The sequence below is a fragment of the Mobula birostris genome, chromosome 4 (assembly GCF_030028105.1).
Source record: "Mobula birostris isolate sMobBir1 chromosome 4, sMobBir1.hap1, whole genome shotgun sequence".
In the NCBI taxonomy this organism is placed as follows: Eukaryota; Metazoa; Chordata; class Chondrichthyes; order Myliobatiformes; family Myliobatidae; genus Mobula; species Mobula birostris.
Genome location: NC_092373.1, coordinates 17,524,801 through 17,550,539, shown reverse-complemented (window position 1 = coordinate 17,550,539; position 25,739 = coordinate 17,524,801).

Genomic DNA, 25,739 nt, shown 5'->3' with positions numbered 1-25,739 from the left:
TTCTAGTTCAAGACCCCCCGCCAATGTATATTTATATCTAATATTTCTATTTCCTATATGTAATGATTTCATCTGCCATTTATCTGCCCGCATGTAGATTTTGTTTAGATCTAACTGTACTGATTCTGCTGCCTGAATGTTATCAGCCCGTCCCCCTAATATTGTGTCACGAGCAAACTTTACTAGTTTATTTGTTATGTGCTTCTCTAAATCATTAATGCAAATTAAAAACAGCAGCGGCCCCTAAACTAATCCTTGCAGAGCCCCACTTTTAACATCTTCTGGGTGTGAAAATGATCCTTTCACTTTCAAATCTCCTACTAGCTCTTCTTTCAGTTAGTCCTGACGAAGGGTCTCGGCCCGAAACATCGACTGTACCTCTTCCTAGAGATGCTGCCTGGCCTGCTGCGTTCACCAGCGACTTCGATGTGTGTTGCTTGAATTTCCAGCATCTGCAGATTTCCTGGTGTTTGCCTTTCACCGTAACTCATTGTTTTCTGTTTTTGAGTCAATATGCTGCCGACTGGCACATTCTCGGCTGCAGGAGTACGTGCTGAGGGACGCACTGAAACTCGGTGCAGCCACCGCAAGGGCCCGGTGGGGAAGGACCACAGTATAGGTTTCTCCACCCGTGGGAGTGGGAGGGGTCGGTGGGCGGGGGGTATACCCCTCAACAATGATATGGTAAGCTGAACTACTGGAGTGCCACATGGGCGGCTATAAATACGGATATGTACTGAGTATAATGGAAACGTATGTAAAGGATGAAAAGTTATTGAATGGTTTATTGTATATATTTATTTTTGATATTTATTTTAAATTAAAAAAAAATTCTGTACCCATTCACACATCTGGCCCAGAATCCCTACCTCCTGTAATTTGTAACCTTTGATGCCCTTACTAATCAAGAACTGATCAATCTCAGCTTTAAATATACCCAGTGACTTGTCCTCCACAGCTGTTTGAGGCAATGAGTTCTGCAGATTCACCACATTCATCACATTCTAGCTAAAGAAATTATCTTCACCTCTGTTCCAAGGTGACACCATTCTATTCTGGACTCCTGCACCAACGTAAACATCCTCTCCACTGTGTCTAGACCCTTCAATATTCAGTAAGTTTTATTGAGATCCCCTTTCGTTCACCTAAACTCCAGAGAGTACAGGCTCAGAGCTATTAAGTGGTCTTCATATGTTAACACTTTCTATCCTGGGATCATTCTCACAAAACTTCCCTGGACTCTCTTCAATGCCTTTCTTAAATATGGGGCCTAAAACAGTTCACAATACTCCAGATGCAGTCTGACTAATGCCTCATTAAGTCTTAGCATCCTGTTGTGTTTCTTTGTATCTACTGTGAATGCCCACAAGACTCTCAGGGTAGTAGAAGGTCACATGTATGTACTTTGATATTAAATTCACTTAGAACTTTGAGCATGACATCGATGCTTTTATATTCTAGTCCTGTCAAAATGGATGCTAACTTTGTATTTCCCTTCCTAATAGTGTGTTAACACTGGCTGTTCTTGTAAATTTTTTACAGCCAAATTCATCCATTCCCCCCATTCCAGCGCAAAAGGTTGCAGTGGATCAGACAGCTTTATTCTGAATATTTTCTCTAATGCTTCTGGAGAAGAACGATATTTGAAAAGTCTCAAAGCATCAGATTTATCAGACATCAGTAAATATGCCCAAGACTGAACATGTACCATAACAAGTTCTCCTCTAAGAGCGTATGAGGAGTACCCTAAGTGGCCTGTACCTAATAAAGTAGCCACTGAATACACATTCATAGTCTTCTGTTACTGTAGCCCATCCACCTCAAGGTATAATATGTTGTGCATTCAGAGATGCTCTTCTGCACACCACTGCTCTAATGCATAATTATTTGAGTTACTGTTACCTTCCTGTCAGCTTGAATCAGTCTGAGCATTCTCCTCTGACCTCACTCATTAGCAAGAAATTTTCACCCATAAGAACTGTCGCTCATTGGATGCTTTGTTTTTGGTTATCATAACATACTCTGTAAACTTTAAAGACTGTTGTACGTGAAAACCGCAAGAAGCTCAGCAGTTTCTAAGATACTCAAACCACCCCATCTGGCACCAACAATCATTCCACGGTCAAAGTCACTTAGATCACATTTCTTCCCCGTTCTGATGTTTCCTCTGAACAACAAATGAACCACTTGACCATGTCTGCATGCTTTTTATGCATTGAGTTGTTGCCATATGATCGGTTGACTAGATATTTGCACGGATAAGCAGATGTACAGGTGTACCTATTAACGTGGCCGCTGGGTGTCTGAGGGTCAATGTTGGCTGCTTCAATCCTGCTCAGACTAAAACAGATGGACACCATTAAATGAACAGAATGGGGACTGGTTTCTGGCAGTTACTGTTGTAAATCTGGTTTCCCTAGTCTCTGCAACTGAAGCATAACACACACTGCTGGGATAGAGATTGCATTGAAATATAGGAAATCTGGAAACTATTAGTCACCTGGAATAAACAATGTCAATCTGGGTCAATATCAGATACTGTTTGGCATTAATGGATACTGAACTTGGGAGTATGGGCAAAATGGAACAGGCACATCAACTCCCAAATCCCCCTCTCCTGCACCCCCCCAAAAAAATGGGAAAGATCAGGGGGAAGCATAGAATGCAAAAAAAAACAATAAGACTGAATAAAAGTCCACAGTCCAAGTCCACTTCCAAAATGCAGAAGACCTGTGCAGCATTTTCCCTCTCCATAGCAGAATGATCTCATGAGTGATAAATAGGTAGTCTCCCCTCTCTGGCAGCCGAGTGATTTCCCAGCAATAAAAAGGCAGGCAGCCAGTGTTTCAATCTCCCTCGTCATTTTAGTTGGTAAACAACAGAAGCTTTAATTGGTGAAATGGAGTCGAACATCGCCTGGTAGCCTTCTCGCCACGAGCTTCCCACGTGCTGTCTCTGTCTCCCGGAGTCCCCTCGGAGACTGCAGAGCACTGGGATGTCTAAATGATCTCCAAATTGCAAATCACAGGCTCCAGCAGTTCCAGAATCGCATTCAAGATGGAAAACAAGAATGGATGAAGAATGGATGGTAACGATCTAATTGCATTTCAAGACAGAAAGGAAGTTCTCCTCCTATTTGGGAACTATTACAAAGTGGTGTTCTCCAGGAATCAGTCGTGGGACAGTCACTTCTCCTACATCTCACATATTACGTATATTTTGGAATTGAATGTACAATCAAAGCATTTTCAGACAACATTAGACTGGAAATCAAAAAAGCTGGCAATGTTAGACATTGAAATAAAAATAGAAAATGTTGGAGATACTTGGCAGATCTTTCTCCACTGATGCTTCCTGAGCTGCTGGGGGTATACAAACAATTTCTGTTTTTATTTCAAGTTTCAAATTAAGAAGTATAGTGGATATCAGCAAAAATGAATCTCAAGGTAGTACTTTATATGGAGATATATATTTACTTTGACCTTTGAACGTTGAAATGCAACAAATACACTAATGAACTTGCAGAACTATATGCAGATGTCAAATGGAATTCAAACTAGATCAGTGTAAGATCATGCAGTTTTGCAATAATAAAGGAATCTCCCACTCCATGGAAAGGAATTTTCGAAATTAGGCTCATTAGAGAGGGCTATTGCATTGGACATTTGCCCAGAATGAACTGTTTCAGTGTTATGGATACAAATACTTTACAAAGATAAGAGCTACCATAAATAGCAAATGGCACAATAATTCCATCTTATGAAGGCCTCATTTCTAACCTCCTGGGTTCTTAAACTACACTACTTGTTAGTTGGTGTTTGAGTTCTTTCTTTCTTTCTCTCTCTCCCCCCTCTCTTTCTCTCTCCCTCTTTCTTTCCCCCCTCTCCATCTTCCTTTCCCTCTCTCCCCCTTTTTCCCTGCCATCTCTCGCTCTCTCCCTCTCCCCACTCCCTCCGCACTAGTCCTAACCTTACCGTCAAGCCCATAGATAAGGGAGGTGCTGATAGTAGTCCGGTGAACTGACCTTTACCTTGCTGAGGCCCAGTGCCAACTCTCTCAGACACCTCCTCTTACTTACCCCTCAAGCAGGACCCCACTAAGAATTACCAGGCCATTGTCTGCCACACCATCACCCACCATTCAACTTCCTAGCTCTTTGCTTCATCCCTTGCCCTCCAAGCTTCACCTATCGCCTCGCAATTTTCTCTTTCTCCTCCTCCCACCTTTCAAATCTATTCTTCAGCTTTTTATCTCCAATCCTGACGAAGAGTTTCGGCCTGAAACGTCGACTGTACTGTTTTCCATAGATGCTGCCTGGCCTGCGGAGTTCCTCCAGCGTTTTGTATGTGTAGCTCGCCCTCTCTCTCCCACTCTCTCTCTCTCTCTCTCTCTCCCTCTCTCCCTCTCTCGTCGTCCTGTGTCTCTCTCACAGCACAGCTGGCTGGGGTAGTGAAAATGGAGACACAGGATACTGCCGATGCTGGAATCTGGAGTGGAGAACAACTTGCTGGAGGAGGTCAGTGAGTCAGGTAGCATCTGTGGAGGGAAATTGACAGTCGACATTTCAAGTCGAGACCCAACATCTGGAGTGGCTGACTCTGGAGTTTCCCCAGCAGCTCACATTTCGCTCCGTAAATTTGACAAGCTTTGATGCAGCTACATTGTAGTGCATGGAACCCACTATTTAAGGTGCTAAATTTGAGTGCAACAGCATTGACACATCTTTTCACTCAAAAGAACATGCGTATTTTAATGTTCCTACTTCTATAACTCTATATATACTGAAATCCTCAATGAAATCAGATCTCTTCCACTTTGCATTAGATGTCAATTACAGGCTCAAATTTGTTCTGCAGTCAGGATCGAAGGTTCAATTCCCACCACTGTCTGTAACGAGTCTACATGTTCTCCCCATGACCATTCCAGAGATGTACGGATTAGGGTTACTGAGTTGTTGGCATGCTATGTTGGCGCCAGAAACTTGGCGGCACTTCTAGACTGCTCCTAGCACATCCACAGACTGTGTTCATTGTCGCCTCAAACAACACATTTCACTGTATGTTTCAATGTTTTGATGTACTGTACATGCAACAAACAAAGCTAATCTTTTTTTCTGCATGAACTTAACTGGGTTAATACCTGCTTGAGAAACACTAACAGAGCGAACATTACTTTCAAATCATGGCTGCCTGATATATAGCTTACATGCTAATTTTCTTACACGTTCCACAACTGCAGAAATAAATCACATTTATAAAGTGCCTTTAGGACGTCCCAAACAGATTTATAACCACTTTTATAATGTAGGAAATATGGCAATTTACACTCAGCAAACTTTCTGATAGCAATCTGAATGGAAAGGTATGTGTTTTTGCTTAACCTGTGAAGAAGCTGCAAGATTCAAGATTGTTTAATGTCATTTCCAGTACACAAGTGTAAAGGAGAATGAAATAATTGCTACCCTGGATAATATGCAGTGCAATTAGAAACACAATAAGATAAAGAACAAAATAATTAAAAATGCAGTAAATATGTGATAGATTATACATATAGATTAATTGTATGTCCATAGAGGGGTGCCTGTACATAAGATGACACTGACAGGAAATCATAAAGCAGACCGTAAGACATAGCCTGTCAAGGCTGCCCTGCTGATTTATTATCCCTCTCAACCTCACTTTTCTGCCTTCTTCCTGTAACCTTTGACACCCTTACTAATCAAGAACCTTTCACCATCCGCTTTAAGTGTACCCAGTGACTTAGCCTTTACAGCTGTTTGTGGAAACAAATTCCCCAGATTCACCACCCCGTGGCTGGTTTGCAGATGGGTCCCATTAGCTGCCTCAGAACTTACGAGGCTGAAGTAGGAGAAATCATTCTTAATTCTGAGCGACCATCTCGGAAAATGAAGTCAGAGAGCTGAACTCAAGATGTTAAACTACATACGTAGGTGGACAAAGACTTCATGCTAACTTTCCAAGAAAGAGTAAGCAACTTCTTCTTGCAAAATATAGCCACAGGAGTAAAGGCTGTCAATTAGGAAATGTCCACTGCATGCAAGACTTCTAAATTATTTATCATTATTATGAATAACCTTTCATGAGTGTGGATAATCTTCTCTGTTTGGTTGTTAATATGTATTTGGATAGGCAGGAACTAACCAGAAGTAATACTTAGCATCTTGCCACATTGTTTTTACCAGAGACTAATCTGAGAACCACAGGCTTTTCCACAAGTAAAGCAGAAGGTGACACAAGGCACTGCAGATGCTGGAATTTGGGTCAGTAAATAATCTGCTGAAGGATTTCAAAGTTCAAAGTAAATTTATTATCAAAGTAAATACACGACCCTGAGATTTATTTTCTGATGGGCATTCACAGAAACACACTAAAATCAATGAAAAATTGCACACAAACACAGACAGACAAACAACAAGTGTGCAAAAGCTCAGCAGGCCAAGCAGCATCTGTGGAGAGGAGAGTAGATGTTGATTGACAGGGTGGGCAGGAGAATAGCTAGTGAAGAATTCTCCGTCTTGTACTGCTTAGGCCAGGCTTCCATATGTCATCAATCGTCACCCTGAGGTCTCAGTGGCACCCTGAATGCTTCTTCTCCACTTTCAGCGTGCAGACTTCCAGTAAGATGGTGGCAAGTGTGAGCACATCAGCCTCTTAGGGGCCAAGCAAAAGTGCTTTATTCTTTGTAAAATTAGTTTTTTACGATCCAAAGGCAATTCTACTCCAAAACCATGGGGTACTGTGGGGCTGCTCCATCAGTGCCGATCGGAGTAGCTGAGCCGGTGTTGGTGGCAGAGCTGGTGAGCTGTCGAAGGGGTCGGCCGAGATGTTGGATGGGGTCAGCTGGTCGGGATATCAGAGGAGCTGGTCTGAGTGTCGGAGGAGCCCGTCGGGATATTGGAGGAAACCGCCAAAGTGTTGGAGGAGCTGGTTTGGATACGGAGGTTGCGAATTATGTAGGTTTTTTTCCCCAATTATGTTAACTTATACAGGCCCCACCAAAGGATACACTAAAACCAATATTGTGAGCCTGTCTGGAGCTCAGGTGAGCTGCCTAGCTTGCGTCCTATATTCCAAGGGTGGAGGAACAGGAGAAGCCTCTGGCTCGTTCGGAGGTGTGTTGACACGCTCATGGTCATGTCCTGACAGCAGGGGCATGGTAGTGGAATCCTCCAAATCTTGGTGGGCCGGATTACCCCGCTTATCTATCATAAAGTCTTTTCTCTCTGTTCCAGATGTGGAGTTGGCCATCATAAGAGGGCCTAAGGGGATGTTGATGTGCATCATGACGGACAAAAACAAACGAGGTGGAGTATAGGTCAACGGGAACCTCAGAGTGCCGTACACCACGATGGGAGGTAGGAATGGGTGAAAAGGAATTGAATTCACTGAGGAGGATGGACCACTGTTGAGAGGCCGACCAGGTGATCGCGGCATCAGGAATAAAATCACCTGGCACTCGTAACAGCTGCCTGTGTACCAACTCAGCCGCAGATAACTGCGGGCCCTCTTTTGCAGCTGTTCTGAACCCCAGCAGGACCCATGGGAGACAATCGTGCCAACACTATTCTGTCAGGGAAACCCTCAGAACAGCCTTTAAGGAGTGGTGAAACTGCTTGTCTTGGCCATTGGACTGTGGGTGATACATTGTGGTGTGATTTAGTCTAACGCTGAGGCTTTGGGCCAACGCATCCTAGAGGTCGGATATGAAATGGGGACTGCGGTCAGAGGAAATATCAGATGGGGTACCAAATCGAGCAACCAAGATTCTGGTGAATGACTGAGTCACATCTGCAGCCATCGTCGATGCTAGAGGGAGCCACCATAGTAAGGAGGTGCATGAAACCACGGGAAGGGGGAAGAGCACCAACAAAGTCCATATTGACATGGTCAAACTGTTGCTCAGGGAACTCAAAAGGTGCCAATGGTGCCTGAACATGACGGTTAATTTTTGCCCGCTGGCACTCCAAGCAGGCTGTCGTCCAATCACGGTCCTTTCTAAGGCGGTGCCACACAAACTTCAATGCAGCCAGTTTCTGTGAGTTTTTCCGGCCCAGATGCGAGAAACCATGTATGGACTCAAAATCAGTCTGCCTCCAGTTTGCGGGCACTATGGGGTAAGGGCGACTGGTTGAGACATCACACAGGAGAGAAACCCCAGCCTCCCTGAACTTAATATCAGCCAATCACAGGCTCGAGACTGCTGTTCTGTTAGCCTAGACCTCTGGGTCAGTAGCTTGGTCAGCTGCCATACTGTCATAGTCAACCTCCATGTATATGGCCTTAATGGCTGGCCATGAAAGGCAATCAGCCACAGCATTATTTTTCCCCTTGATATATTGTATATCAGTTGCGAACTCGGCCAGTTGGCATTGCTGCCATGCAGATCAAGGGTCTGATAATTTGGCCATCGTGTACAAGAGGGGTTTGTGGTCAACAAATGCTGTGAATTGGTGACCCTCTAGAAGAAAATGAAAATGGCGGACAGCCAGATAAAAACTGAGAAGCTTATGGTCATATCTGCTGTTCTTCCTTTTGGGGGAACGGAGCTGCCAGCTGAAGAAGGTGAATGACCAACTGTTCGTGGACAGGACCCACTGCATTGTCTGAAGCATCAGTAGTAATGTCTATAGGTGTGTTGGGGAGTGGCTGCACCAGATGGGGCACGTTGTTTGGTATCATCAAATGTCCTGGTCACATCCACTGACCAGTCAAGATTACAAGTATTGCCTTTAAGCACGCTATACAGGGGAAGCACAGGTTCAGCAGGTTGCGGAACGAAGTGGTGATAGAAATTCACCATGCCTAAAAATTCATGTAGTTTTTTAGTAGTGCGGGGCAGTGGGAAATCCATAATAGCGGAGGACAGAGCTTAGGATGATGGCACCTAACAGCAACTCTTTCGCTTGCATCTTTGAAAACGGCTCTTTTTCTATCCTTAATATCTCTTTTTTTTATCCTTTTCGAGGTTCTTTTGAAGACCCTGAACTGGAGTTACATGCTGACTTTGGTTCTTTGAAGGAGTGGGACCCGCTCTCAGGGCCTTACGACCAGCAGCTTTTTGATATCTCAGGTACGGCCTGGAAGACTAGTGTGCATTAGGGTGCCAGACTTTTGTGGCTCTGGAGGCAGGCGGATTCGAAATCGGTGCCACCGCGGAAAACTGGTGTGTCGTGGGAGTACACGGAAGATCGAAAGCAACGAGCTGGCTGCTGGCTGCGTGCCCAGAGACCCGAGATCTTTGGGTACAGAGCTCAGAAAAAGCGATGCAACAGACTTCTAACATCATAAATCAGTAAGTTGTTTTGCTATGTCTCCCCTCACACTGGAAACGGGGACATCTCTTTTTCCTTTATTAGGGAGAGAGGGAGCCTGCGGCATGTCGAGTACTGGGTGAATGAGTAGTCTTTGGGGTACTGCAAGTCTGTATCTTTATTGATGCTTTGCTGCATGCTTGAATGCTTGGTGGGGGTTGCTGATGCTTTTTTGCTGGGGCAGGGGGATCGTTGTTTTGCTGCTGCTTATGCATGGGGGGAGCTGGGGGGGTGCTTTTGGTTCAAACATTTAACTGTCATTCATTCTTTGGGGCACTCCTCTGGTTTTGTGGATGTTTGCGAAGAAAAAGAATTTCAGGATGTATATTGTATACATTGCTCTGACATTAAATGTACCTATTGAAACCTATTACTATTCATGGCGTGCCGGCTGGTGGCATAGTGGCATCAGTACTCGACTTTGGGGTGGAAAGTCCCGAGTTCGAATCCATCTGGCTCCCATGCACACTTTCCACCTGTACTGGGCTGAGCATTGAGCTAGCAACTCGACCTCGTAAAAAAAGAATTTCCTGCTACAGAAACATCAACAGCAAAAAAGTTGATGGCCTATGCTCTCTCATGAGTTTAAAGGCAATTTCTTCTTCTTCTTCTACTATTGATGGGAGGGTTTTTGCACCTTCTGCGGAGATGTGATGGCTGAGAAAGTCAATGGTTGAGAACCCAAACTGACATTTAGCAGGATTACTAATCAACCTGTGTTGGCTTAGGTGCTCGAAAAGTGTGTGGAGATGAGATACATGTTCGGATTTGGATACTCTGGTGACAAGTACAGTGCCTATGAAAAGTATTCACCCTCCTTGGAAGTTTTCATTTTTTATCTTTTCACAACATTGATTAACAGAGATTTAATCTGGCTTTATTGACACTGATCAACAGAAAAAGACTCTTTTGTGTGTCAAAGTAAAACCAGATCTCTAGAAAGTGATCTAAATTAATTACAAATATAAAACACAAAATAATTGATTGCATCAGTATTCTCCCCTTTAATATGACACACCAAATCATCACTGGTGCAGCCAATTGGTTTTTAGAAGTCACATATTTAGTTAAATGGAGGTCACCGTGTGTATCCAAGGTGTTCCAGTTGATTGTAGTGAAAATACACCTGCATCTGGAAGGTCCAACTACTGGTGAGTCAGTACCCTGGCAAAAACTACACCATGAAGACAATAGAACATTCCAAGCAATTTCACGAAAAGGTTATTGAAAGGCATAAGTCAGGGGATGAGTACAATAAAATTTCCAAGTCACTGTATATCCCTTGGAGTATAATTAAGTCAATCATCAAGAAATGGAAAGAGTATGGCACAGCTGTAAATCTGCCTAGAGCAGACTGTCCTCAAAAACTGAGCAACCATGCAAGAAAGGGACTAGTGAGGGAGGCCATCAAGAGACCTATGACAACTCTGGAGGAGTTACAAGCTTCAGTTGGCTGAGTTGGGAGAGTCTGCACATACAACTACTGTTGCCCGGGTGCTTCACCAGTCACAGCTTTATGGGAGGGTGGCAAAGTGAAAGCCACTGTTGAAAAAAACTACATGAAATCATGGCTAGAGCTTGCCAGGAGGCACGTGGGAGATTCTGAAGTCAGTTGGAAGAAGGTTCTATAGACTGATGAAACCAAATTGAGCTTTTTGGTCATCAGACTAAACATTACGTTTGGCATAAGCCAAACCCAGCACATCATCAAAAACATGCCATCCCTACTGTGAAGCATGGTGGTGGCTGCGTCATGCTGTGGGGATGTTTCACTGCAGCAACCCCAGGAAGGCTTGTGAAAGTAGAGGGTAAAATGAATGCAACAAAATACAGGGACATCCTGGAGGAAAACTTGATGCAGTCTGCAAGAGAACTACGACTTGGGAGAAGATTTGTTTTCCAGCAAGACAATGATCCCAAGCATAAAGCCAAAGTTACCCAGGAATAGCTTAAAAACAGCAACGTTAATGTCCTGGAGTGGCTAAGTCAGAGTCTAGACCTCAATCTATTTGAGAATTTGTGGCTGGGCTTGAACAGAGCTGTTTCCTCATGTTCCCCTTGCAATCTGACAGAGCTTGAGCAGTTTTGCAAATAATGGGGAGATTGCGGTGTCGAGATGTGCAAAGCTGATAAATGCCTATCCTCACAGACTTGAGGCTTTAATTGTTGCGAAAGGTGCATTTCCTAAATACTGTCTTGAAGAAGGTAAATACTTATGCATCAGTTATTTTGTGTTTAGTAATTGTAATAAATTTAGACCAATTTGTAGAGATCTGATTTCACTTTGACACAAAGGAGACTTTTTCTGTTGATCAGTGTCAAAAAAGCCAAATTAAATCATTGTTAATCAATGTTGTAAAACACTAAAACATGAAAACTTCCAAGGGGGAGGGGTGAATACTTTTTACAGTTACTGCCTGTCATCCAGGTAAATAAAAAGAAAGTCTAAGTTTTTTAATACAAAGTCCGTTAGCGTTTGAAAGTCTGTGCTGCACTTTTTGGTCAAAACGGCATGCACAGAAACTCAAAGAGGCCAAACGGGGTTATCACAGCTGATTTGGAAATGTCCTCCAAGCATACAGGCACCTGATAGTAGCTCCTAACTAAGCTGACTTTGGAAAAAGTTAACTTTCCAGCTAAACGTGATGAAAAGTCTTGGATGTGTGGAACTGGGTAACGATTGAGAGTGGTAACCTTGTTAAGGCATCAGTAATCACCACATGGGTGGCAATCACCATCGGACCGAGGGACCATATGGAGAGGCAAAGCCTAGGGGCTATTCAACTGGTGTACAATGCCAACATTTACATGTTGGCAAACTCAGCCTTAACGGTTGCCAGCCTTTCCTGGCCAGTCTATGCAAGTGGGCATGGACTGGCAGGCCAGTTGTAGAAATGTTTTGCGACTCTAGTGGAGAATGTGGTCTTGGTGAATTTACCCAGCAGGCAAGTAACTCATATGGGGTGGTGCATGCACTTGACGGGCGTTGTGGGGAACTTACTGGGGGAGCAAACTAGTGACCTAAAGCTCTTGACATCCACAAGCTGGCATTCCTTAAGATCGACTAATAGACCTTGGGCACACAGGCAACCTGGGTCAAGCAGAGGTCTAGCCACTTTAGCCATGACGAAGTCCCATGTGTAACATGGTCCACTGATGCACAACGTCACATGTTGTGTCCCATAAGTCTGGATCCTGCTGCCATTGGTGGCCTTCAATGAGGTTTTGTCACTTTTTGCCTTCTCATCAATAGGCAACGCTGGCAGCACCCATGTCAGACAGGAAGTGTTGCCCTGAATAGGTGTCTGTAATGAAGAGTATATGCCTGGCTGAGTGTAGACTACCAGCCATTTTAGCAAGTTCCCTATAGTACTTCATGGGTGCATTAGTGAGGGCTATGCAAACTTGATCAGACATTTGCTGCAAGAAGAGACCTTTAAAAATAAAACAAGGATGGTAATTTTGTTGGGAGAGACAGCATGTGATCCATTAGCTCCAATGGCTTAGCATCGCTGAGGCTAGCAAGGAGAGCAACTGTTTTGCGTGTTCAGACTCTGTTATTCCAAAAAACTGTAAAAGCTGAGTTTTCAATTAACGGTATTTACAGTGTTCAGGCGGGTGTTCCAGTACACTCACCACTCTTGCATCTGTGGAACTACAGAGCGATGCTACCACAGATTAAAATTTGGTGCTGTTGGTGATGATTTCTCACAGTGTGAATTGGGCCTTGGCTTGTACAAACCAAACGACGGCATTTTGCTCCCAAAACTCCAGCAGTTTCAAAGCAATTGCACTGGCTGACATGCTCAATGTCTCATATCTCTGGAATCATCCTAAAGCATTGGGGTTACCAATGTAGGTTTTTGCAAATAAAACTGCGTGAGGCATTGATGTTTAAGAAAACCATAACTGCTCATTTATTGTACCCCAAGCACTGCACTCAAAGTGCGGTAGAAGTACTTTATGTAATTATATCATCACATCAGACCAGCCCCTTAAAGTGAATCCCATCCCAATGTCAGTTGTTGTGAATTATGGATGCTTCCACCAACTACACCTCCCACATCCCAAAGATTTATGGGTTGACAGATTAATTGGTCACACAGGCATATTTGGGCTGAAAGGGCCTGTTACCGTGCTCTACCTCTAAATAAATTCATCAAAACAGATACTCAGTGAAGCCACAGGTTATATTGCTTTTCTTCAGTGTTAGAGTAGAACCATCTCCTGCACCAATGGCCATGCTTTCAGCTGTATAACTCCAGTGTCAATGAGCTCCTCACCACCTCCTCTGCCTTAAAACCTGTCTCTACCGTTGACCACTGGAGAAGGTCAAGATCAGACGAGAGCAGTGCAGAGATGTGTAAATCGATTTGCTCCAGCTCCAGATTTTAACCAAGCAAGCCTTGGTAACATTGCAGTTTCTGAAGTATCTTTGGGTCTTCAAATGCCCAACTTAATTGATGTTCCATATCGTTACTGAAATCTGTGGCATACAATATGTCACAGTGGTCACTGGCAGGACTGGAACCAAGTGCAGAGGAATGGTAGACTGTCACGGTGAGCTCAGGCAATGACTTGACACAGGAGCGAAGGAACAGTGGACTCTGTCACATTGAGCTCTGGCTACAATTTGACACAGGAGTGAAGGAGCAGCGGTCTCTGTCCTGGTGAACGCTAGCAACAACTTGACTCTACAATGGAGGAATAGCATACTCCCCATGAGGAGAAGGAAACAAGAGGTTAGACACAGGAATACCAACAGTCATCGGCGGCACGACCAGGTGACACTGCGGGATAAATTCTCCATAAACACAAAAGGACTCCGCTCAGGAGCTAAATGAGAGTCCTCTTTAAATAATCACAGAATGTGGGAAACAAGTGCCAGTCACAATGAATGCGACAAGATTAAACAAAAAGCATCAGGAAGTAATGGTTCTAGTTAAAGTAACAATTAGTAAATACGGGTGTCTGAGAAACCTAGAAGTCCAAAGCTCTATGGCTCGTCGCAGGGGCCAGCACGGCTTACATAGAACATAGAACATTGAATCATTCAGTGAACTATGTCGTTTGCACAGACAACAGACACAACCTAAGGATTGTGCTTGGGCAGCTCACATTCCAGCTCCAACATAGCATGCCCATATTGTTCAGCAGAACAACAGTAAAACAAACTGTTTCCTTCCTCCCATGTACCCATCCACCCATACAGACAATCCCCCAGCCCCAGAATGGGCCATCTCCAGGCCTCCGGTCTCCACTGGACTTGCGGACATCAGGTTATTTGTTCTGGCTCATCTGGAGGCATTCTCACATCAGATCAAATCCTGTTCATTATCAGTTCACTTTTCTGGAGAGTCTAACTGTTCTTAAATGATGACATCAAATCTGATTTGATAGTACTTCCATAAAATGGTCTGGGAAGATTGATTCTGTTAAATCCACCATATAAATCTAAATATTTGCTTATGTTATTATTGAAAGAATGAATTGGCCAACAAAATTTAAAGTTCCCAGAAGAGTTCAGTAACAAAAGATTTAAATATGATTGGAAGTTTGGCAGCCTACACCATTATATCTGTACTTTATCAACAATCTTGCCCATAGCAAGTTCAATTAACAATTTACACTAATTACTCCGCCTATCTTGTTGTTCCAGTAATGATTACTGTAATCAGGAAGGATGGGAAAATTGAAGCCTGCAAGGCCTCACAAAACGAGAAAGTCTGGCACCTCTGCTGTGTTTCACATAAACATCTCAAGCTGTTCACAGGCACTAAATCCATTTGAAATGATCAACATAGCAAAATATGGCATCGATTTTGTACATTGCTTGATCCAACAAACTGCAATGTGATGATTGATTGATTGGTCTATTTTTAGTGATGTTGGTTGAAGGGAATTTTTGGTTGGACTCCTGACAGAACAGTCTGCCACACAGCATTATGTCTTTACTATTAATCCATCATGGAACTCCTCTTTAAAAGCCTACTAGCATATTATTAGAGGAATTCATTAATTTTCCTTAAAGAAAGGCTTCCATTTGCAATGCTCCTTTCAGTTATAGAGCTTTCGAAAATCAAAGACAATTATTCAACAATTTTAATGTGTAAGCAAGATGATTAATTTATACAAGCAAATGAAGAAGACGAAGAAGAAAGTCCTTAACTCCAAGTGGAGTCATCGGGTCGCCGTCATGAAGGCGTTTTTTTAGCAGGCTTCCTTATTTTTACGAGGCTGAGTTGCTAGCTTGACACTCAACCCAGCACAGATGGAAAGCGTCCAAGGGAGCTGGCTGGATTCGAACTCGGGAGCCTTTGCTCCGAAGTCCGGTGCTGATGCCGCTACGCCACCAGCCAGCTATACAAGCAATTATTTAGATCATTTGCCTGGGTAGCAGAGAGTAAAGTTAAACATTCTCTGAGGCATGTGTGAGCAGTCACCTTTTCAGATTTCAGATTCAGATTCGTTTACTTATTTCAATACATCAAAACAAACAGCGGAATGTGTCGCTTGAATTCACTGGCATGAACCCTATGGGCCTCTGCTGCTTGCTGTGGAGCATTGAGCTTCTAGGTTTCTCAGGCACCTATACTTACAGATCGTTATCTTAACTAGAGTTGTTTAGTCCTTGTGCTTATTGTTTAACCTTGTCAAGTTAATTGTCACTGGCATGACTTTTCCTGCATTCTATGATTATTTAAAGGGGACTGTTGTTCAGTACCTTAGTGGAGTCACTGTGCTATAGAGAATGATTTGCCTTGTGGTGTCACACATCAAAGTTGCTGGTGAACGCAGCAGGCCAGGCAGCATCTCTAGGAAGAGGTACAGTCGATGTTTCAGGCCGAGACCCTTCATCAGGACTAACTGAAGGAAGAGCTAGTAAGAGATTTGAAAGTGGGAGGGGGAGGGGGAGATCCAAAATGATAGAAGACAGGAGGGGGAGGGATGGAGCCAAGAGCTGGACAGGTGATTGGCAAAGGGGATATGTGAGGATCATGGGACAGGAGGCCCAAGGAGAAAGACAAGGGGCAGGGAACTAGAGGATGGGCAAGGGGTATAGTCAGAGGGACAGGGGGAGAAAAAAGAGAGAGAAAGAATGTGTGCATATAAATAAATAACGGATGGGGTATGAGGGGGAGGTGGGGCATTAGCGGAAGTTAGAGAAGTCAATGTCTCCGCCGCATCTGCTCTCAGGATGAGGCTTTTCATTCCAGGACGAGGGAGATGTCCTCCTTTTTTAAAGAAAGGGGCTTCCCTTCCTGCACCATCAACTCTGCTCTCAAACGCATCTCCCCCATTTCACACACATCTGCTCTCACTCCATCCTCCTGCCACCTTACTAGGAATAGGGTTCCCCTGGTCCTCAACTACCACCCCACCAGCCTCCGGGTCCAACATATTATTCTCCGTAAATTCCGCCACCTCCAATGGGATTCCACCACTAAGCACATCTTTCCCTCCCCCCCCCCCCGCTTTCCGCAGGGATCGCTCCCTACGCGACTCCCTTGTCCATTCATCCCCCCCATCCCTCCCCACAGATCTCCCTCCTGGCACTTATCCCTGTAAGCGGAACAAGTGCTACACATGCCCCTACACTTCCTCTCTTACCACCATTCAGGGCCCCAGACAGTCCTTCCAGGTGAGGCAACACTTCACCTGTGGGTCGGCTGGGGTGATATACTGCGTCCGGTGCTCCCAATGTGGCCTTCTGTATATTGGCGAGACGGGTCTCGGCCTGAAACTTCGACTGTACCTCTTCCTAGAGATGCTGCCTGGCCTGCTGCGTTCACCAGCAACTTTGATGTGTGTTGCTTGAATTTCCAACATCTGCAGAATTCTTGCTGTTTGCCTTGCGGTGTCTTTCAGTCGTCCTCTGAGGTTCTGTAGCTGTTCCCATGTCCTACTGTTTCCAACTCTTCATGGGGGATCTGCTGCTGTCTTCTCCCGAGTCGAGTCGTGAGCTTGCTATCTGCTGCTGCTGGGTTGGACCAGTACCAGCAACCACCATGATAAAGATAGTCTGCCATTCTTCCTTACTTGGGTCCAGTCCAGCGAGCACACGCCGTGGCAACGAACAGCCAACACAACCTAAGGATGTGTGTGTGTGGGGGGGGGCATCCCGCGTGTGTCGCGACGCATTCTGGCGCCAACGTAGCACGCCCACAGTGTTTAGCTGAACAACAGGAGCAGCAGCAGCAGCAACAACAACAAAACAGGCCTGTCCACCCACTCACACACACAGACAGGCATCCAACCCTGGGGCAGGCTGCCTCGAGGCCTCCAGCTTCCAGTGGACTCACTCACTAATGATCATTTCTTCATTTTAAAGATGGTACAGAAATCTGTTACATTCTCTTGACAGATCACATAGGGCTCAGCTTAACTTTTATAAGGTCATGGACTCATACACTCTATTCAGCCCACTATACCCACTCTAACCAGTGAACACTCACCTGTATCAATCCAATCTGGTGCAGAGCATTCGGTGCCTGGTTCCAAGTTTTATATGATCACTATATATGTTCTCACCACTATTTAGGTGGAAATGGACCTCCTCAGATTCCATAAGACCATAAGACATAGGAGCAGAATTAGGCCATTTGGCCCATCGAGTCTGCTCTGCCATTCAGTCATAGCTGATCCCTTTTTCCCCTCCTCAGCCCCAGTCCCCAGACTTCCTTCTGTAACCTTTGATGCTATGTCTAATCAAGAACCTGTCAAGTTCTGCCTTAGATACATCCCAACGACTTGGCCTCCACAGCTGCCTGTGGTAACAAGTTCCACAAATTCACCACTCCCTGGCTAAAGAAATGTCTTTGCATCTGTTTTAAAAGGATGCCTCTCTATCCTGAGGATGTGCCTCCTTGTCCTAGACTCCTCCACCATTTAGGAAGGTTTGAAAGGTTTCAATGCCATCCCCTCTCATCCTTCTAAATTCCAGTGAGTACGGACCCAGAACCATCAAACATTCCTTGTCTGATAACCCTTTCATTCCCAGAATCATCCTTGTGAACCTCCTGTGAACCCTCTCCAATGTCAGCATATCTTTTCTTAGATGAGAAGCCCTAAACTGTTCACAATACTCAGGGTGAGACCTCACCCGTGCCTCAGCATCAGATTCCGCTTGTGTATTCTAGACATTTTGAAATGAATTCCTTCCTCACCACCAACTCAACCTGCAAATTAACCTTTAGAGAGTTTTGCACAAGGACTCCCAAGTTTCTTTGCATTTCAGAATTTTACATTTTCTCCCCATTTAGAAAATCGTCTAGACATTCATTTCTGCTACCAAAGTGCATGACCATGCATTTTCCAACCTTGTATTTCATTTGCCACTTTCTTGCCTACTCTCCAAATCTGTCTGAGCACTTCTGCAGTTGACTTGTTTCCTCAAACTACCTGTCCCTCCACCAATCTTCGTATCATCTGCAAAACTGGCAACAAAGCCACCTATTCCATTATCTAAATCATTTATATACAGCATAAAAAGAAGTGGTCCCAACAGTGATCCCTGCACAACACTCCTAGTCCCTGCAAACAACCAAAAAGGATTCTTTTATTCCCACTCGCTGCCTCCTACCAATCAGCCAAAGCTCTAACTATGTCAGTCACTTTCCTATAATACTATGGACTCTTAACTTGGTAAGCAGCCTCATGTGTGGCACCTTGTCAAAGGCCGTTTGAAAGTTCAAAAATACAACATCCACTGCATCCCCTTTATTTATCCTACTTGTAATCTCCTTAAATAATTCCAACAGGTTCAGCGGGCAGGATTTTCTCTTGAGGAAACCATGCAGAATTTGTCTTAGCTTCTCCTGTTCACCAAGTACTCTGTAACCTCTCCCTTAACAATTGACACCAACACCTTCCCAACCACTGAGGTCAGGCTAACTGGTCTATACTTTTCTTTCGGCTGTCTTCTTCCTTTCTTAAAGAGAGGAGTGATACTTCCAGTTTTTCTGTCCTCTGGCACCATGCCAGAGTCCAAAGATTTTTGAAAGATTATTACCAACGCCTCCCCAATTTCTACTGCTACATCTTTCAGAACCCTAGAGTGCAGTTCATCTGGTCCGGGTGACTTATGTACCCTTAGGTCTTTCCGCATTTGAGCACCTTCTCTCTTGTATTAGCAACTGCATTCACTTCTCTACCCTCACACCCTTCACCATCTGGCACACTGCTAGTGTCTTCCTCAGTGAAGACTGATGCAAAATACTCATTTAGTTCACCCACCATCCCCTTGGCCCCCATTATTATTCCTCTGGCCTCATTTTCCAGCGGTCCTATATCCACTCTCATCTCTCTTCTTTACATAAAAAAAGCCCTTTACTATCCACTTTTATATTGTTTGCTAGCTTGCTTTCGTATGTGATCTTTTCCCTCCTAATGATTCTTTTAGTTGCTCTCTGTATGTTTTTAAAAGATTCCTAATGCTCTATTTGCCTGCTAATTTTTGCCTTGTTGTATGGCCTCTCTTTTGCTTTTATATTAGCTTTGACTTCCCTTGTCAGCCATGGTTGTACTATTTTGCCATTGGAGTATTTCTTTGTTTTTAGAATACATCTATCCTGTACCTTCCTCGTTTTTTCCCAGAAACTCACTCATTGCTGCTCTGCTGTCATCCCTGTCAGCACCTCCTTCCGATTTATTTTGGCCAACTCTTCTCTCACACCAGTGTAATTTCCTTTACTCAACTGAAACACTGCTATGTCAGAATACTTTCTCCCTATCAAATTTCAAGTTGATCTCAATCATATTGTGATTAGTGCCTCCTTTGGTTTCTTTTACCTTAATTAAGCTCCTTAATCACCTCTGGTTCATTACTTAACACCCAATCCAGTATAGCTGATCCCCTAGTAGACTCAATGACAAACTCATTTTCTTGAGATCCATTACCAACCGCACTTTCCCAATTGACCTGCATGTTGAAATCTCCCATAACTACCATAACATTGCCTTTTTCACATGCCTTTTCTATTTCCTGTTGTAATCTGTGGTCCACATCCCAGCTACTGTTGGGAAGCCTTTATATAAACTGCCATGAGGGCCCTTTTATCCTCGTAGTTTCTTAACTCAACCCATAAGGATTCAGCATCTTCCGATCCTGTGTCATATCTTTCTACTGATTTGATGCCATTCTTTATCAGCAGAGCTATGCCATCCCCTCCGCCTAACTTCCTATCCCTCTGATATAATGTGTAATCTTGGACACCCAACTACAACCATCCTTTAGCCACAATTCACTGATGGCCACAATATCATGTCTGACAATCTGTAGTAGTGCAACAAGATCATCTTATACTCCGTGCATTGAGAAAAAACACCTTGAGTGCTGCAGTTGCTACCGTTTTTGATTCTGCATCCCCAATGCACTGATACTCACCATACTGGCTGAGATTTTGTCCTATCATTTGCCTGCCCTTCCTGACAGTCTGATTGCATGTTATCTTTGCTTTTTTACCAACCGTCCTATCCTGAATCCCTTCACTCTAGTTCCCACCTCTCTGCTTAATTAGTTTAAACCCTCCCCAACAGCTCTAACATACCTGCTCATGAGAATATTGGTCTCCCTCCAAATCCCTTCCTCCATAAATCTATGGTTTTATTCAGCTCTAATATGGAGAAAACATTTCAGCGGTCTACCTTATATATACCCTTCATAATTTTACATACCTAAATTATAAACCTTTCTGAACCTCATTCACTCTAGAACAGACCAACCCTTTCCATAATAAATCTCCTCATAACTAATCCTCCCCATCCAAGGCAACATCTCAATGAATCTCGTTTGCGCCCTCCTCTGCGCCATCATATCTGAGATGTGACCATGAGACATAAGAGCAGAATTAGGCCAGTTGACCAATGAGTTTGCTCTGCGATTCCATCATGGCTAATTTATAAGCCCTTTCAACACCATTCTCCTGCCTTCTCATTGTAACTGTTGATGCCATGACTAACTAAGAACCTATCAAGCTCTTCTTTAAATATACTCAATGACTTGGCCTCCACATCCATCGTGGCAATGAATTTCATAGATTTACTACCATCTGGCTAAAGAAATATTTCCTCATCTCGGTCCTAAATGGTCCTATTCTGAGGCTGTGCCCTATGATCCTAGATTCACCCACTATAAGAAACATCTTCTATACATTCATTCTGTCTAGGCCTTTCAATATTCCATAGGCATCAATGAGATCCCCTCTCATTCTTATGAACTCCAGCAGGTACAGGCTCAGAGTCATCAACTCATCATTCTCAAGAACCTCCTCTGCACCCTCTCCAATGCCACCAACCTTTTCTTAGATAAAGAGTCCAAAATTGCTCACAATAGTTCAAGGGCGGCCTTATAAAGCCTAGGCATCATATTCTTGCTCTTATATTCTAGTCCTCTTGAAATGAATACTAAGATTGCATTTGTCTTCTTTACCACCGACTCAACCCTGCAATTAACCCTTTAGGGAATCCTGAACAAGGACTCCCAAGTCCCTTTAGAAACCATAGAAAAACTACAGCACAGAAACAGGCCTTTTGGTCCTTCTTGGCTGTGCCGAGCCATTTTCTGCCTAGTCCCATTGACCCGCACATGGACCACTTTGTACCTCTGATTTTTGAATTTAGAAAATAGTCTACGCCATTATCCCTTCTATCAAAATGCGTGACTATTCATTTTCCTACACTATATTCTGTCTGCCACTTATTTGCCCATTCTCCCAATCTAAGTCCTTCTGCAGATTCCCTGCTTCCTCAACACTACCTATCTTTGTATCATCTGTAAACTTGGCCACAAAGCCATCAATTCTATCATCCAAATTGTTGATATATGTTGTGAGAAGAAGTGGTCGCAATACTGGCCCCTGTGGACCACCACTTTTCACTGGGAGCCAACCAGAATAGGACCCCTTTATTCCCATTCTTTGTCTCCTGCCAATCAGCCAATCTTCTATTCATGCTAGTACCTTTCCAGTAATACCAGGAGCCCTTTTCTTGTTAATCAGCCTCCTGCTCAGCACCTTGCTAAAGGCCTTCTGAAAATTCAAGTAAACTGAGATTCGATGAGACTACAATTAGAGGTCATGGGTTAAGGGTAAAAGTTGTAATATTTAAGGGGAACATGAGGGGAAACTTCTTCACTCTGAGGGTAGTGATAGTGTAGAATGAGATGACTGCTCAAATGGTACATGTGATTTTGATTTCAATGGTTAAGAGAAGTTTGGGTAGGTACATGTCTATCCAGCCTGTCACTTCCGTAAAGAACTCCAACAGATTTGACAGGAGACATTTCCCCTTAGGGAAGCCATCCTGTCTGTGATCTACTTTATCACATGCCTCCAAGTGCCCTGAAACCTTATCCTTAAGATCTATAAGATGATGAGAGGCATTGATCGTGCGAATAGTCAGAGGCTTTTTCCCAGGGCTGAAATGGCTGCCACAAGAGAGCACTGGTTTAAGGTGCTTGGGAGTAGGTACAGAGGAGAAGCCAGGGGTAGGCTTTTTACGCAAAGGGTAATGAGTGCGTGGAATGGGCTGCCGGCAACGGTGGTGGAGGCGGATACGATAGGGTCTTTTAAGAGACTTTTGGATAGATACATGGAGCTTAGAAAATAGAGAGCTATCGGTAACCCTAATATTTTCTAAGGTAGGAACATGTTTGGTACAACTTTGTGGGCTGAAGGGCCTGTATTGTGCTGTAGGTTTTCTATGTTTCTTAATAATAAGGTCATAGATTTATAGAGTCATATAAAACTACAGCCCCAAAACAGGCCCTTCATCCCATCCAGTCCATGCCAAACCATTGAAGCTGTATAGTCCTATTGACCTGTACCTGGATCATGGCCCTCCCATCCATATCCACGTCCATATCCCTCTAACTAGCGAGTCTCCTATCACTACCAGTCTGCCTGACTTTACACTTCCTTGCTGAGCCTCAGAGCTGGCTCTCATTCATTGTGTGTCATGTTATATGATGTTGGCAATCATGGAATTGACCAGGAGTGTTCTTGGCAAAGTTTTCTACAGGAGTGGTTTGCCATCAACTTCTTCTGGGCAGTGTCTTTACAAGATGGATGACCCCAGCCATTATCAATACTCTTCAGAGATCGTCTGCCTGGCATAAGTGGTCAGATAACCAGGTCTTGTGATATGCACTATCTGCTCATAAGACCATCCACCAACTGCTCCCATGGCTTCTTATGACCCTAATCGGGGGACTAAGCAGGTGCTACAGCTTGCCCAAGTGTGATCTGCAGGCTAGCAGAGGGAAGGAGTGCCTTACCTTCAGTATCAATATCAATTATATAAACTGACTAAAGTCCAATCTGGTTCTCTTGAATTGCAGGAAACACCCCATTCCTGTTCTGAGTGGCATGTCCAGACTGGCTACAATCTTTGTGAGCCTTAGCTGCCTTCTGAAATGGTCCAGTGAATTATTTAGTGAAAGGGAACTAGAACATTAGAACATTAGACTGTGAAGCAAATGCAATCGGGTGTTTAGATCCATCTATGATAGTGTGTGACAAAGCATCACCAATGCCATAGGGGGATGCATCACACGTCAGTCTGATGGGCAGTAATGGGTGAGCAGTTCATCTGATATTATTAGTCTCTTTGTTTCCTTGAATGCTCTTTCTGACCATTTCTACTTTGCTCCTGTCTGTAACAGTGTGTTTAACGTATGCAGCACTGTAGCAATGTTTGGGAGAAACCAGTGGTAGTACTTTACAAAGCTCATGCATGACCTGAGTTGTGACACATTTTCTGGTTTGGGTGCCTGCAGTACTGCTTCAATCTTCTCTTGTGACTTATGTAATGGCATGTCCACAATATGAGATTTCATTCTTGAAAAACTCACATTTTTCTCTCTTTGCACCCAGACCATACTCACTCAGCCTGGTAAGCCCTTTACGAAGCCTCTGGAGGTGCTCTTCATCATTCTTGCCAGTCACAATGATGTCATCAAGGTAACATTGTGTTCCTGACATATCTTGGAGCACTTGGGTCATTGCTATTTACCAAATTGCTGGAGCTGATGCGACACCAAAGATGAGACGATTACACTGAACAGTCCCTTGTGAGTTTTGATGGTGAGAAACTTCCTGCTTGAACTCCTCAATCTCTATTTGCAGATAGGCCTGTGACAACCTCTTCCCGCCTGCCAAAGATGCAAAAATCTCTCTGCTTTGAAGCAGGTGTTACTGCACAGTATGCAGCACCAGGTTGAAGCTTACTTTGAAGTCCCCGCATAGGCGAACACTTCCGGCCTTCCGTTTCTTGATCACTGGGACAACAGGCATAGCCCAACCGCTTTACTCAACCTTGGAGAGAACGCCTGACGCCTTCAAGCTCTGAAGGTCAGCACCCACTTTAGGGCATACAATGGTGCATAATGCACTGGAAGCATTTTATGGAATCTTGGTGTTGGTGCTTCATCCAGTTCAATTCTGGACCTTATGCCTTTGAGTTTACCAATAATGTTCTCAATCACCTTCTCATTAGCATTAAGCAGCTGTGACAGTCTCTGGTTAGTGCTACTGTTTGGGCTGCAGTTGCCGGTTGATGACACATTGACAGCTTTGATTATGTGCTAGACTAGTTGGATTTTTCTCAACCATTCATGTCTGTAAAGTGCTAGCCCTCCACTTTTCAACGCATAAAGCTCCAACTGCTGTTTTTGTACATCACATTCACTCTCAGTTTGCCTTTGCGAGACACTTTCTCATCTGCATCGGTCTTTAGCATTACTGAGGTACATTCTAATGGTAGCTTAGAAAGTAGTCTGTTGTAGTCAGCCTCTGAAATTATAGACAAAGCTGACACTGTATCCAGCTCCATTTTAAGTGTTACACCAGACACATCTGCTGTGATCCATATGATTTTGTGATCTGCTTCAGTAATGCTATGCAGTTCTAGGCATGACAGCTCATGGGAGGATTTGCAACATTGATAACATTTTTGGCTTTTTGCACCACCCAGAGACATTTTGCATATTTCACATTCTAAATTCTTTTTCTGTACTTCTGCTGCATCCTTTGCTGTAGTCTCTAATGATATTGCAATGGTCAATGCCCATTCTAAGGTCAGGTCTCTTTCTGAGAGTAGCCTCTTTTGAGTGCTTTGTCTATGCATGCCACATACAAGCCTGTCTCTTAATGTATTAGAACGCCCATTTCTAAAATCACAGTATTGGGAAAGTTTGAGCAGTTCTGCAATATATTCAGAAATACTTTCATCCTTTGAATGGTTCCTTTTGTGAAATCTAAATCTCACAGCTATTACTAGCAGTATGGAGCTCAAGTGATTTTGCAAAATTGCAACAATTTCATCAAATAGCTTGCTTTCAGGCACTTCAGGAGTTACTAAATTGTGTAAGAGACTACACGTTCCAGCACCCATTAAGCTAAGAAGTGTG